The sequence below is a fragment of the Delphinapterus leucas genome, chromosome 1, assembly GCF_059928025.1.
Source record: "Delphinapterus leucas isolate spDelLeu-1000000601 "Yukka" chromosome 1, BTC_Dleu_Yukka2, whole genome shotgun sequence".
Lineage (NCBI taxonomy): Eukaryota > Metazoa > Chordata > Mammalia > Artiodactyla > Monodontidae > Delphinapterus > Delphinapterus leucas.
The window spans coordinates 22725203-22739155 of NC_143129.1; the positions used below are offsets into that span (position 1 = coordinate 22725203).

Below are 13953 nucleotides of genomic sequence, written 5' to 3' on the forward strand. Positions count from 1 at the left end.
CTTACTGAGTAAAAAATCTTGTCCTTTCTCTTACTGATACAGCTGGCTTCCTCCTGTATCCTCTGTAAAGTGAATCTTGAGGCCCACACTGGCCATCACCTCCTTCGTTTTAATTCCTTACGTATCTTGTAGTGTTTTTTCCTTCTTGCTCTTACGCATAAGTGACCTGAGGCAGCAGCAGGGGTTGTGAATGCACAGGGAGGCCAGAGGGGAGGAGAGGAAAGGAGGGTGGGAGCCAGACAGGTGTGCAAAGGACAGAGACAGCTGTTGCCTGCTTGCTATTTGGACTTGGCCATTACCTGCTGGAGCAGCGCATTCCCAGCCCAGCGAAGCAGGAAGGGTGTCTGCCAGCAGACTCGAGCTGTCATCCCGGAAGTCCTTGACCTTCCCTCACCCACAGGGGAAATCGGGCCTCCCGATCACCTTTAATTGTCAAAGCAAGCCAAGAGAATGTGCTCCGTTTACTTTATTCTTAGGAAAATGGTACCCCTTTCTTTGTTCCCACTCAAAGTCTGCTTTGGTATTTTTCCTCAAAGTTGCCATTTGGGAAGGAGGTTTTATTTAAAAGTTCTGAGGTTAGATATTTGGAGAGTAAGATGAAGCCAGTTGAAAACGGTGTCCTTTTCGTGTTCTTAACCGAGGGATGTTCAGGCCTGACCTCTGAGTCAGTGAAGGCCAAAGTTTGTCACTGGCTGTGATATAATCTAATTTTACCACTTTCCACTACTTGCTTCTAGTTAACAGAGAGAAAGGTGGACCTAAATATGTCTAACTACACTTATTTTGCTTACTGGGGGAACCAGTTACCCTTTGCTGAGGATCTGTATCTAGCTTCTTTTATTCACACTTGGTGTTTGGTCCATAACAACAATGACAACAACGACAAGAATAATATTTATAATAAAAATATTGATTACTTACACTGATGTGGGGCTTCTTCTACCCCAGGTACCCTCCTGAGCACTTAGGGATATTGACTCATTTGATCCTGGCAATAATGGATAGGCATTATTATTTTTTTCCATTTCACATAGGAGGAAACCAAGGCACAGAGATAGATTAAATCACTCCCAAGATCAATAGCTAGTAAGTGGAAGAGCCAAGGTGCCCCACCTCCCATAGTTGCCGCTGTCATCATTACTCACTCCCGTGGATTGAAGTTTGAGCTGATCACGTGACACAGAAGCAGCAACGTCTGGTGCAATGGTTGAGGGCATAACTCCAGAATGAAAACTGCTTAGGCCTGTTTGTTTGGGGAAAGGCAGTGCACGCTGAAAGTAGAGTCCACCTGGCGTAAAATATAGAAACCATTTACATATGAGAAACCTATGCGGTACGTATACACGCAGTGCTCCTTCGGGTCTAAACTGAGGAGAGCGGACCACATGCCAAGTTCTCTTCAGGTGACTTTCTTAAACTAACCCCTTTGATTAGCAAACAGTACAAATGTTTATAAAGTTGGAGGAATTTTAATATCTTTATTTGAATGGCGCAAAGCAGCCAAATGTAGCTTGGCCCTGGGCTGCAGCCTATATGTATCTGGATGCCAAGAAGCAATTGTGCTCCGCCTGGGATGCCGAGCATTCCAGACCTGTTACCTTGTAAGTGTAATGTTTACCAGATTTTCCCTTCATCTGGAGATGAAGCGCAGAGCTGCCCTGAGTTGGGGAGTCTGCGGCTGCTGGGAAGGGAGCTCCGCGTGCAGAGGCCTCCCTGAATGACCAGGGAGCTGGGGAGATGAACAGAGGTCTGCCAGAAACAAGCCCTTTTGCTGGGAATCTAGGAAAAAATAACAGAAGCTACGACGTCGGGGTACCCATCAAACTCACAGTGCTGAGTGCTTTTGCTTTCACAGTCCTAGTTTATCCTCACATCTCTAGGCGATAGATGCTGTCTTGTCCCCATTTTAGAGATGGGCAAAGTGCAGTTTAGAGAATTAACTGGAGTGCCACATAGGTAGCTCTATTCCAAGGCCTATCTTTACTTTCACTTTAGTAAAGCTGGTTTAGAGCAAAGGGTGATGGTGGCCAAGTGGGGCTGAATCGTTCCCTGTAGCCTCTCTTGATTCTCATTTCCTCTGACCTTCTCAGGAAGGTGTCCCACACATTTTACAGATGAGGAAACTGAGGCCTAGAAAGGTTAAGAGATGTGCCCAGGGCCAGCTTTTACATGGCAAAGCCAAAGCAGAATCTGGGTCTGCTGAGTCCCAAACCTTAAATCTCCTCATGTTACAGCGCCAAGATTACAAACAAAACCCCATCCTAAAACTCTGGACAAGAACAGCTCTCTGTCGTGTTCCTAAATTTTGAGAAGGGCCTGGAGGCCGAGCTCTAGACAATCTGTACTGAACCCTGTATGTCAGTAAACAGAGCTAGTAAATGACATATCGTTATTGTGTGTGTGTGTGTGTGTGTGTGTGTGTGTGTGTCCATGCACACACAGTGGGGCAGTCGTAGGCAGGAGCAGGTGAGAATCATTTTCAAGTCGAAGAGATCAGCGGTTACCAGATCAGCACGTGTAATGAACCATACTTTACTTTCATCATCACTTCATCCGACGAGTAAATGGTGACAAGATCCCCAAGGTCAGGAAAAGGATGGTGAAAACTGCCTCTAGTTCTTCCTACCCTTCCCGGATGGGGGCTGCCACCGGGACCCTCAACACAGCCGTCATTTTGTTCTTTTTCTTTTTTTTGGCGGAGCGTTCGTGTGAAAAATGAAGCCAGAGCATTGGAAGCAGCCCCCTGGCCGCACCCGAAGTGCCCAGGGCTGCCTTCCAATGAGGCTGGAGATATAAACGGAAGAGGCAGCTCGCCCGGGGGCACCTTGCAAGAGCCCTTATTCGCTACTGCTCCCTTTGCTTTGGGGGAGGATGCTTTGGTTGAATCTCACCCCCAAAGCAGTACTTTTAGCCGAAGATGGAAAATGATAAAAGCAAAGGTGTGAAATGAAGCACTCTGGTGAGTGTTGTCAGTGGAAGAACAGTCACCCCAGCATAGAGAAAGTTGCTGCAAGATCCGCGTCCAGACTTGGGGCTGGGCCCCTGATTGACTGAGGCGCCGGCTCTCGCGAAACCGATGAAGGGACTAGTTTTAAGCCCTTGGTTTTACTTCTACATTGAAGTAGGTAGGCAGGTTTTTTTTCTCTGCGGAAGTTCAGAGTTTTTCTCTACTGGCTTCACAGTGCCACTGTGTCCTGTGTTGGACATTTGGTCACAGGAACTGAATCCAAAGGATGATTTTCCATCATTTCAATTTCTTTTCTTGGGGGGGGGGTATAAATACAACAGACCTTGGTTATGCTACTATTTTGTTGAGTGGGTTTTGTTCCATGAGTGGATTTGGTCTATACATTCCCTTTTCTGATACCGTTTTGGTATCATGGTTATACTGCCTGTGTAAGTGAGTTGGGGTATCTCCCCATTTCTTTCTCTGGGATAGTTTGCATAGATTGGAATGATATGTTTCCTAAAAGTCTAGTGAGATTCCTTTGTACAACTGCCTGGGACTAGTATTTCTTTGTAGGACCTTACATAATCATATTATTTTTTAAATATTTATATGCATTTTCATCCTTCTAATTTCTTTTTTTTCGCTTTTTTTTAGTTTTTTTTTTAAATTGAAGTATAGCTGAATTACAACGTTGTGTTAGTTTCTGGTGTACAGCAAAGTGATTCAGTTATACATATATATTCGTTTTCATATTTTTTTCCATTATGGTTTATTATAGGACATGGAATTTAGTTCCCTGTGCTATACAGTAGGACCTTGTTGTTTATCCATTTCATGTATAATAGTTTGCGTCTACTAATCCCAAACTCCTAATCCAACCCTCTCCCACACAAAAATACAGAACGCTTCACAAATTTGCGTGTCATCCTTGCACAGGGACCATGCTAATCTTCTCTGTATCATATTCCAATTTTAGTATATGTGCTGCCGAAGCAAGCACTCCCCATTCTTAATGGATGTACTATTTACATACAGCAAAATGCACAGCTCTTAAGTGTGCAACTTGATGAGTTTTGACAAAAGTATACCTTTGACATAATCTTGAAGCAGAAGAGAGTGGAGTAACTTGCCTGCAGTGAAACGGCCAGTGTTTAGGGAAAGGAGTCAGGATTAGGAAAAGGAGGATGAAAGTTCCCAACTTCTGCTCCCAATATGATGCTAAGATCATCTTCATATACCATCTCTGGTTTCCTCAGGAGCACAGGTCTTGAACAGGCTTTCCTTTCCAAGGTCTGGTGGTATATGGAGCTATGATGTGCTCTTTCTCTTTTGATCCCTCATCTCAGTTTTTGCAAATAAATATCTATGGGGGTGAGGAGGTTGTCAGATGACACAAGCCTACTGTAAATTGTTTTTAGAGTCTTCTTGGAAATAACTGGTTTGTTTTTTTTTTTAACATCTTTATTGGAGTATAATTGCTTTACAATGGTGTGTTAGTTTCTGCTGTATAACAAAGTGAATCAGCTATACATACACATATATCCCCATATCTCCTCCCTCTTGCGCCTCCCTCCCACCCCCCCCATCCCGCCCCTCTAGGTGGTCACAAAGCACCAAGCTGGTCTCCCTGTGCTATGCGGCTGCTTCCCACTAGCTCTCTATTTTACATTTGGTAGTGTATATATGTCCATGCGACTCTCTCACTTTGTCACAGCTTACCCTTCCCCCTCCCCTAACTGGGTTTTTTAATCAAACACTACATGGTTAGGAAAAGTCTCAAGGAGAAATAAAATGCAAAAGGAAAGGCAGTTCCCAATCAGGAGGAAAGAAAACTATGTGATAGAGCCTTAAACTTGGGGATTCTGCCCTGGGATATTACAGGAGAGCTGTGGAGCTGGATTTATGATCTAAACAGAGGGTTTAATGGGAAGCCTGGCAGCACAGATGCACCCACATTTAGACAGGATATCGAACTGCTGTTTTGTGGCTGTATAATCCTCCTAGGATTTGTAAGTGATCTTTTAGGAAAGTTGAAACTGCAAGGTGGGAAAGCATGTGCCTTTTTAAAAAAGTGTATCATCTATTGTAAATATGAATCTACATTAAGAATAACACAAGAACATTTTGAAATGCAGTAACAAGATTGCTCTTTTGCCCTTCAGAGGTCCCTTTTCTGCCTGATGGGAAAGCAGGTGACATGGGGGTGGGGAGGGAGTCACAGGCTTTCAGGGTCACACAGGCTCCTACTGGCTTTAGAGGAGGTAGGAATTCTTACTAAGAAGTGTCAGCCCTTGCATAAAGCGTTTATCCCTTTAACCATGATGTCTGGGAGTTTTTTACCAAAGAATTTTAACACAGCTACCTGTCAGAGGATTCGCCAGATTTGGTGATATGTCCTATGAGTCAGGTTTCAAGGTTTCAAGGAGTTAGAAGTCGCAACAAGATTAATCACAAACTTCTGAAGAACATTCCATGAAACACATTTGCAAGTAAGAAATGTTGCCTTTGGATTTCCCAACCTAAAACGGTAGAGCGTAAACACACACTGACCAAAAAGTACCACATTCTGGTGCCTCCCAAAAATTGTGAAATGAGACAAGAATGCTTTTCCTCCACCCTTTCCTTCATTTTGGCCTCACAGTTTGTCATGCACGGTGATTTTGTGGTGGGGTGACAGTTCTGTAGAGATGAGATATAGGGAAAGTTTATTTAAGGTTTATTTAAATAAAGGTTTATTATTAAATAAAGTAATTCACAGGGGTTTTTTTCCCCCTCCTCCTCGAGAACATCTTGATTCATTTTCAAAAAAAGGAATTACGTAGCATAAGTGTTTTGAATGCATTGGGTATGTGTCTTATTTTTAGTGAGAGTGTATTGTCATTTATTATTTTATAGGGTTAGAGGTTATCATCTTTTTCACGTAGATAATTTAAATTGCTATGTATGTTGGAATAGAGTCAGGATAACTTGACATGGAAAAGGCATTATTAGCAGGTGTGTGGTCTATTTGCCAAGCTGAGAAAAGTAAGTATGTTAAATACTCTACTATATGTTATAAGCAAGATTGTGTATAAATGGGTTTATTTTACCTTATGAAGTGAAGTACTAAAAGTAGTCCATTGTATTGATAAGTCACTTTCACTCTGGCGCCACCACTTACTGGCTATGTGACCTTAGATAAATTATGTAATCCTCCTAAGCCTTGGTCTCCTCGTCTGCAAAATGGGAATGAAAAGAGTATCTACCTTGTCGAGTCTTTGTGAGGCTTAAATGAGATAATGCAGATAGGACTCTGAGCTGCTGCTGTTATTATTGGCATATTACATATTGAGAGGCAGATTTTCCAGGCAGTGGATTTACCATGCATTTGCTTCACCTCACCTCATTCTTCCTTAAGCTCGGGGCCGTGGACAGTCCTTCACATGCCTAGGGTTTGGCCACAAAGGGACGGAAGGCAAAACTCAAATCTGTTGGTTAAAACTCAGCTTGGAGGATGACCTGTAGGGGGTTCAGGGAAACAGATGAGGGTTGGCTACAGGTGCTTCGGAGGCTGCCCATGTGCATGTCGAGGTCCCGGGCAGGTATGGCTCATAGGACTGATGACACCGTGATCTCACAGCCCCCCCGAGAGTGGCTCAGATTCTGTGCACTGTAACCTGGATGGATCCTTCCTAAGTCTGAGGCGATGTGATGAGTGGGAAGAACACCTGTTGGGAGTCAGGATTTGGGTTTGATAATCCACTTACCAGTGTTTTCTGATCACTAGCTCTGAGCCTCAGTGTTCTTATCTGCAAAGTCGGAGATCAACCACAAAAGTTGTTTCCGGGGGATTAGATGAGCTTGTGTCAGCAAATGCTTGTTGTCTTTGAGTGACCTCTGGGGAAGTGTGGCGAGTACATTCTTCTTCAGTGACAGTGTCAGAATGGCTGTCATCAAAAAGACAGCAAATAACAAGTGTAGACGAGGATGTGGAGAAGAGGGAACCCTTGTGCATTGTTGGTGGGAATGTAAATTGGTGCAGTCAGTATAGAAAACAGCATGGAGATTCCTCAAAAAATTAAAAATAAAACTACTATATAATCCAGCAACTTCACTTCTGGGTATTTAGCTGAAGAAAACAAAAACATTCGTTTGAAAAAATATATGCACCCCTGTGTTTATTGCAGCATTATTCACAATAGCCAAGATAAGGAGGCAACCTAGTTGTTTATTGACAGACGAACAGAAAAAGATGATGTGGTATATATACAATGGAATGTTACTCAGCCACCAAAAGAATGAAATCTTGCCATTTGTGACAACATGGATGGACCTAGAGCTATTATGCTAAGTGAAATAAGTCAGACAGACAAAGACAAATACCATATGATTTCACTAAAAAACAGAACAAATGAGCAAACAACAAAACAGAAACTGACTCATAGATTCAGAGAACAAACAGGTGGTTGCCAGAGGGGAGAAGGGTGGGGAGATAAGTGAAATAGGTGAGGAAGACCAAGAGGTACAGACTACCAGTTATAAAATAAATAAGTCGGGCTTCCCTGGTGGCGCAGTGGTTGAGAGTCCGCCTGCCGATGCAGGGGACATGGGTTTGTGCCCCGGTTCGGGAAGATCCCACATGCCGCGGAGCGGCTGGGCCCGTGAGCCATGGCCGCTGAGGCTGCACGTCCGGAGCCTGTGCTCCGCAACAGGAGAGGCCACAACAGTGAGAGGCCCGCGTACAGCAAAAAAAAAAAAAAAAAAAAAAAATAAGTCATGGGATATAATTTACATCATAGGGAATATTGTCAATTATATTATAACTTTGTGTGGTGACAGGTGGTAATGAGACTTATCATGGTGATTATTTTGCAATGTATAAAAATGTTGAATCACTATGTTGTACACCTGCAACTAATATAAAATTGTAGGTCAATTATACTTCAATTTAAAAAGGTATTTAAAAAGAATAAATGTAAATACAGTCATGCCACCTTGCACGTATGAATCACTTTGCATTTAACAAAGCCCGTTCACATACATCATCATATTTGAGCCTGACCAGAGCCCTGTAAAGTGGTCACCAGCTCCCAAGGCACAGAGAGGTTCAAGACAACCCAGCTTCAGAGGTAAATGGGAATTCTTACCAAGAAGTGATAGTCCTGTGTGTAAACCCTTCACCCCTTTAACCATGAGATTTGGGAGGTTTTTACCGAAGGGCTCTAGGACAACCACATGTCAGGACGAAGACCAGTCTCCTCACTTAGCTGCAACAGACAATATATTGGATCAAGAGCTAGAAAATCACACCCAAAACGTATGCTTGACTTACAAGGAGCCAAGGAGAAGAAGCAGAAACATAGACCTCATATCTCGCCTTCAGAACCTAAATGAGGCTTTTCAGAAGCTCAGCCTCTGAACCCTCAGTGCTATCTGGTTCCTTCCCCATCTTTCCTCTTTGAGGAAAGTTGAAGATTCAAAGGGCTAGAACCAGCACAGTATCACATGTTGTCTGGGTGTTCACATTTCAAAGGTCATCTGGTTCTGTTATCTCTCCTTGAATCTTGTCCTGAGATTCTGGCTGTTGCCGGGAAAGTTCCTGACTCCTTTTGTGTATGGTTCTGACACTTAGAAGGCTCATCATTTACTGAGCTTTGGCTGTTCTTCTGGAACTTTCCACCCGCTGGTCCTTGAAGAACTTCAGAAGGAGCCTTTATTGGGAAGAGAGGGGCCACTAAACCTCAGTCTGTTCATGTGTACAACAAGTGGTGGGCGGTGGGAATTATCTAGCTCATAGCAGACACTGTCAATAAGACAGCAATTGTACAAGAGCATATACATGAGATGCCATTAAGGTTAAAAATGAGATTATATCCAAGAAAGTGTGTTGTAAATTGCCTGTAAATGTGGGTACTTTTAATAGTAAAATCACTTGAAGTCTCCTTTTACACCTGGTTTTATGTGAGTGAGCCAATGGGTCTACAAATCTAGTGACCCCAGAGTGGTTTTCTAAGACGTGTCCTGTTGAATTGGGCTCACGTGTGCCCATAGGTTCCTGATATTAATAGTTATAAACTGAGGAGCAGAGGCACAGCCAAGGACTGTGCTGGTTTGTTTGACTCTGTAAAGGCAGAGAAAACGTCTTCCATCCACAGAGTTTCAGATACTGCTGCAATTTTGACGTATGTGACGTTTTTTTTGTTCCTGGTTAGGAGCGTCTTCCTGGCATACGACTCTGAGAGTAGGTGCAGGCTTTTTTTTTGGGGGGGTGGGGGGTAGGAGGGCAGGAATGTGTTGCAATTTTATTTTATTTTTTAAAATTTAATTTAATTTTTAGTTTATATTGGAGTAGAGTTGATTTACCATGTTGTGCTAGCAACATGTGCTAGCAAAACGATTCAGTTATATTATATATACATATATCCATTCTTTTTCAGATTCTTTTCCCATATAGGTTATTACAGAATATTGAGTAGAGTTCCCTGTGCTCTACAATAGGTCCTTGTTGATTATCTACTTTATATATAGTTAGTGTGCATATGTTAATCCCAAACTCCTAATTTATCCCTCTCTGACCACCTTTCCCCTTTGATAACCTTAAGTTTGTGTTCGAAGTCTGTGAGTCTGTTTCTGTTTTGTAAATAAGTTCATTTGTATCATTTTTTTTAGATTCCACATATAAGGGATATCATATGATGTTCGTCTTTGTCTGTTTTCCTTCACTTAGTATGATAATCTCTAGGTCTGTTCGTGTTGCTGCAAATAGCATTCTCTTAAAGGCAGAGAAAAGTCCTGCCATCCACAGGGTTTCAGGTACCCCTGCTGTTTGGACATATGTGACCTTTTCTTTGTTCCTGGTTAGGAGAGTCTTCCTGGCATGGGGCTCTGAGAGTAGGGTGCAGCCTTTCGTCTTTTACTCTCAGTGGTCTGTTAATAATATAAGCTTACATTTCTTGAGCACTCACTGTGTTCATAGTCATTGCCTTAGTTAACCCTTATAGCGATTCTTAGAGGCAAGAGTTGGTATTATCACACATTAAAGGTAAATGAATCTGAGTCCTTGCTCTCATGCTGTCATCTGTCAGGTAAACATCTAAAGAGAGAGCTATGATACAATAGGCTAAGTGTTGTCCGGCCCAAAGAAGGGAGAGATTGCTTCTGCTCTGGAAGAGCTGGAAATTCTTCTGATAAGAGGGGAAACTGGGCTGGACCTTCAAGAATGAGTAGAATTTGCCAAATGTAAAGAAGCGGTCTCTAGGTGAAGGATTCACGTGGCATGGGCGTGGTGGTATGTCAGCACTTAGCATGTTTGGAGATTGGAAGTCATATGGTGCATTTAGGGCTTTGGGCAGAGTCCAGTGTGGGGGGAGGGGACATGGCAGCAGAGATGGTCACGTGCCCGTGAAGCTAGAAATGTAGGTTGGGGTCAAAGGGGCCAAAGCAAGATATGTCTTGAAGTTGTCTCTTTATTTGAAAATTATCAAGACTTTTCACAGCTAAGTTAGAGTTTACGAGAGAGAAAAGGATGGCTGAGAATAAAAGTGGGCTTGCTTCGTACCACGGTGTCTGTGTTGCTAGAAAGGGCAGGCCAAGCTTTTTAATCTTGAATCCCCGTAACCTCGGGAGTAGCCAGTGACTCTCCCAGCCTTAGAGTCTAGTCCAAGCCCAGCACCCTTTTAGACACGAGGAAACTGAGTCCTGGAGAGGTTGCTGATGCCCCATAGTGAGATGTACCAAGAGATCGTACCGCCCTGCCGTCTTCAGGCTCACATCTGACAAGCCCCTCCCATATTGTGCATTTTATTTTATTTTTTATTTTTTGCCTTTTAGTCTTCTAATTTTTTTTTGATTATAGCTGCTTTACAATGTTGTATTAGTTTGTGCTGTATAGCAAAGTGAATCAGTTATACAGATACATATACCTGCTCCTTTTGCAAATCAAAACTGCAGTGAGGTATCACCTCACGCTGGTCAGAATGGCCATCATGAAAAAATCTACAAACAATAAATGCTGGAGAGTGTGTGGAGAAAAGGGAACCCTCCTACACTGTTGGTGGGAATGTAAGTTGGTGAAGCCACTATGGAGAGCAGTATGGAGGTTCCTTAAAAAACTAAAAATAGAGCTACCATATGACCCAGCAATCCCACTCCTGGGCGTATATCTGGAGAAAACCATAATTCAAAAGGATGCATGCACCCCGATGTTCATTGCAGCACTATTTACAATAGCCAGGACATGGGGCAACCTAAATGTCCATCAACAGAGGAATGGATAACGAAGATGTGGTACATATATACAATGGAATATTACTCAGCCATAAAAAGGAATGAAATAATGCTATTGGCAGAGACGTGGATGGACCTAAAGCTTGTCATACAGAGTGAAGTAAGTCAGAAAGAGAAAGACAAACATCGTATATTATCACTTCTATGTGGAATCTAGAAAATTGGTACAGATGAACTTATTTGCAGAGCAGAAATAGATCCATATTGTACATTTTAAATCCCTCCACAGTCCAAATGGCCACCACCCAAGACCTGTTGCCACCTGCACTTTTTGCTTCCCTTCGTTCACACTAGACTTACGAGAAAAGCTGGTTTGATTGCAGGCTGGGGAAATAGGACTGACTCTGTGTTGTCTCTCTATATATTAGACTCGTAAAATGCTTTTAGGATTCTTGGATCCATCTCTGGGATATTTTATGTTGCTGAACATGCTGTGAAGTTCTTGTGTCTGTATGTGCACCACCAACCCCCGTCATTCTCCCCATCAGTGTTACCCTTTGTGGAAACAAAGCAGCCTGGGAGGCCCACCAAGAGCAAGACCACGTTTCTGTCCTCTGCAAGGTTAGAAGCTGTAGTCAGAGGATCCCAGGCGCCCACAGAGCCGTGGACATGAGCTTAGACGTGTGTATGGTTATAGTAGAGCCATGGAGAATGCGTATTTGCCTCTGAGGGCCCCTCAGCTCCCTTCTTACAATGAACAAGGAGTAATTAATGTATAATCAGTTGGTTTCAAAATAAAAAAGGAAGCAGAGGGATCAGCTGGCGTTTGTAAAAGTCCATCTGTGTTTGGGCTGCACTGATTGCCTGTTCAAGGCAAAATGACTTCTGTGAAGCCATCTTGAGGGAGGAGAGGTCACAGCTGATCCCCTACATCCAGAAGGAAATTTTTTTTTTTCTTTGCTGTACGCGAGCCTCTCACTGTTGCGGCCTCTCCCGTTGCGGAGCACAGGCTCCGGACGCGCAGGCTCAGCGGCCATGGCTCACGGGCCCAGCTGCTCCACGGCGTGTGGGATCTTCCCGGACCGGGGCACGAACCCGTGTCCCCTGCATCGGCAGGTGGACTCTCAATCACCGCGCCACCAGGGAAGCCCCAGAGGGAAAATTTTAAAAGTGCAGTAAACTTCTGGGCAATTGTGGACTCGCTTTATACACCAAAAAGTGATTTTGTCATTGAGGCTGATGGTCAAAAAACATCTGAGTCTTTCTTCTTCTTTTTTTTTTTTTAATTGCTTTTGTAATTTTTATTTTTGGCTGAGCCACGCGGCTTCTGGGATCTTAGTTCCCCGACCAGGGATCGAACCCCTGCCCCCCTGCAGTGGAAACATGGAGTCCTAACCACTTGACTGCCAGGGGAGTCCCTCTGAGTCTTTCTTATACCCACTGCTGTGGCTGCCTGTGGTCCAGTCTCCCCCTTACCCACCGTGGAAGAAAGAGGTGGCCTGAAGACAGCTTAATCTCCCGCTGAAACATGGGGGAATCTGCTCCCTCCTTCTCTCTTGAATCTCTCTTGGCGTCATTCCCAAAGTACCAGTTCCAGGGAAGGTCACTGAATGTCGTGATTGCCAAGGTAGCCGCCTGAGCATAAATCACTTCTCCATCTCGGTCCCTTCTAGGCGCCGTCCCTCTCAGGCTGCTGGGCATTTAGAGGAAGATGCTTCTGCCCTTGGCACTAGAATAGCTATTCACAATAACAATGAAAACCGCTCTCACCAGAGCATCAGAGCCAGTGGAAAAGACAGAGCATTTATTTTAGCATTGCTGTATCTCTTCAAGTCGGAATCCCACGAAGGTCTCAGAATTGGTCTTCCCAGCCTTCACTTGCGAATGCACAGTCTAAGAGATCGTGCTGCCTGCTCTGTCAGCTGCTTTATATCTTACAGGAAGGGTAGGTCCCGAGCCTGGTGTCAGAGGTTAGCGCTAGGAAGTCCCCAGACTCACTTAAATAAAACCATTTGGCTTCTGAACTACGGTTCCCTCCACAGTAGAATGGAGATAACACTACCTAGGTGTTACCAGGCTCAGATGAAGTAATGTATGTGAAAGTACATTGTGAGGCATTAAGATCCTAGGAAGACGTCAGGGCTTGTGATTTACACTGGTTCTCATCATAAGATTCAGCTGTTTGAGAAAAGAATTAATCTTCTTTTCCTTTGTGATAGTTATTGAGCACTTACTATGTACTAGGAGGCCTTGGGGAGAGAGAAGATGAATGATTCGGCCCCTGTACTTGTGAGACTTACAAAGGCTTCTCTCTCCAATATAGAGCCAGTGTTCCCAGGGTCGCTCCTACAAGTGTCGGTCCAATGGGTGGCCTGGTTAGGAGGGTCTAAAAAGGAGCTCTCTGATGGGTGAAATAGATGTGCACAGATCTCTCCCTGGCCCTCAGGGATCTCCAGTCCAGTGCTATAGCCAGGCAGCCACAGGACTTGCTCCCTGCTAAGGAGAATTCTTGGGGTGTCTAAGAGCCCTTGAAGGAATTGAGAGGAGTTACCGAGTTTCCCTTGTCAAACCTCCTCTGGCAGCAACTGTCCTCAGGACCGTGTCTCATGGGTGCTCTGTTGTACAGTGTTCTTCATTGGTAACCTTCCTTCCCTTGCACATGCAAAATCTCAATTAATTTATTCAGATGAGATTATGGAACTGACTATTTTCCCACTTTTCTGACATGGGGAAATCTTTCTGATTGTTGTCTAGGCTTTAAAAACAGTCTAATGAAACCAATGTAATGTGACAAGAAA

At 43.8% G+C, this 13953-nt stretch overlaps 1 protein-coding gene and 1 non-coding gene across 3 annotated transcripts in view; one reads left to right on the forward strand and one right to left on the reverse strand.

Moving 5' to 3' along the window:
- TGFB2 (transforming growth factor beta 2) overlaps positions 1-13953 on the forward strand; it is a 91311-nt gene that overhangs the window by 33286 nt on the left and 44072 nt on the right. The gene's annotated exons all lie outside the window — the stretch shown is intronic.
- On the reverse strand, positions 3842-3950 carry LOC115802813 (U6 spliceosomal RNA). Its single transcript, XR_004023358.1, has one exon. It is a non-coding gene; the product is annotated as a U6 spliceosomal RNA (small nuclear RNA).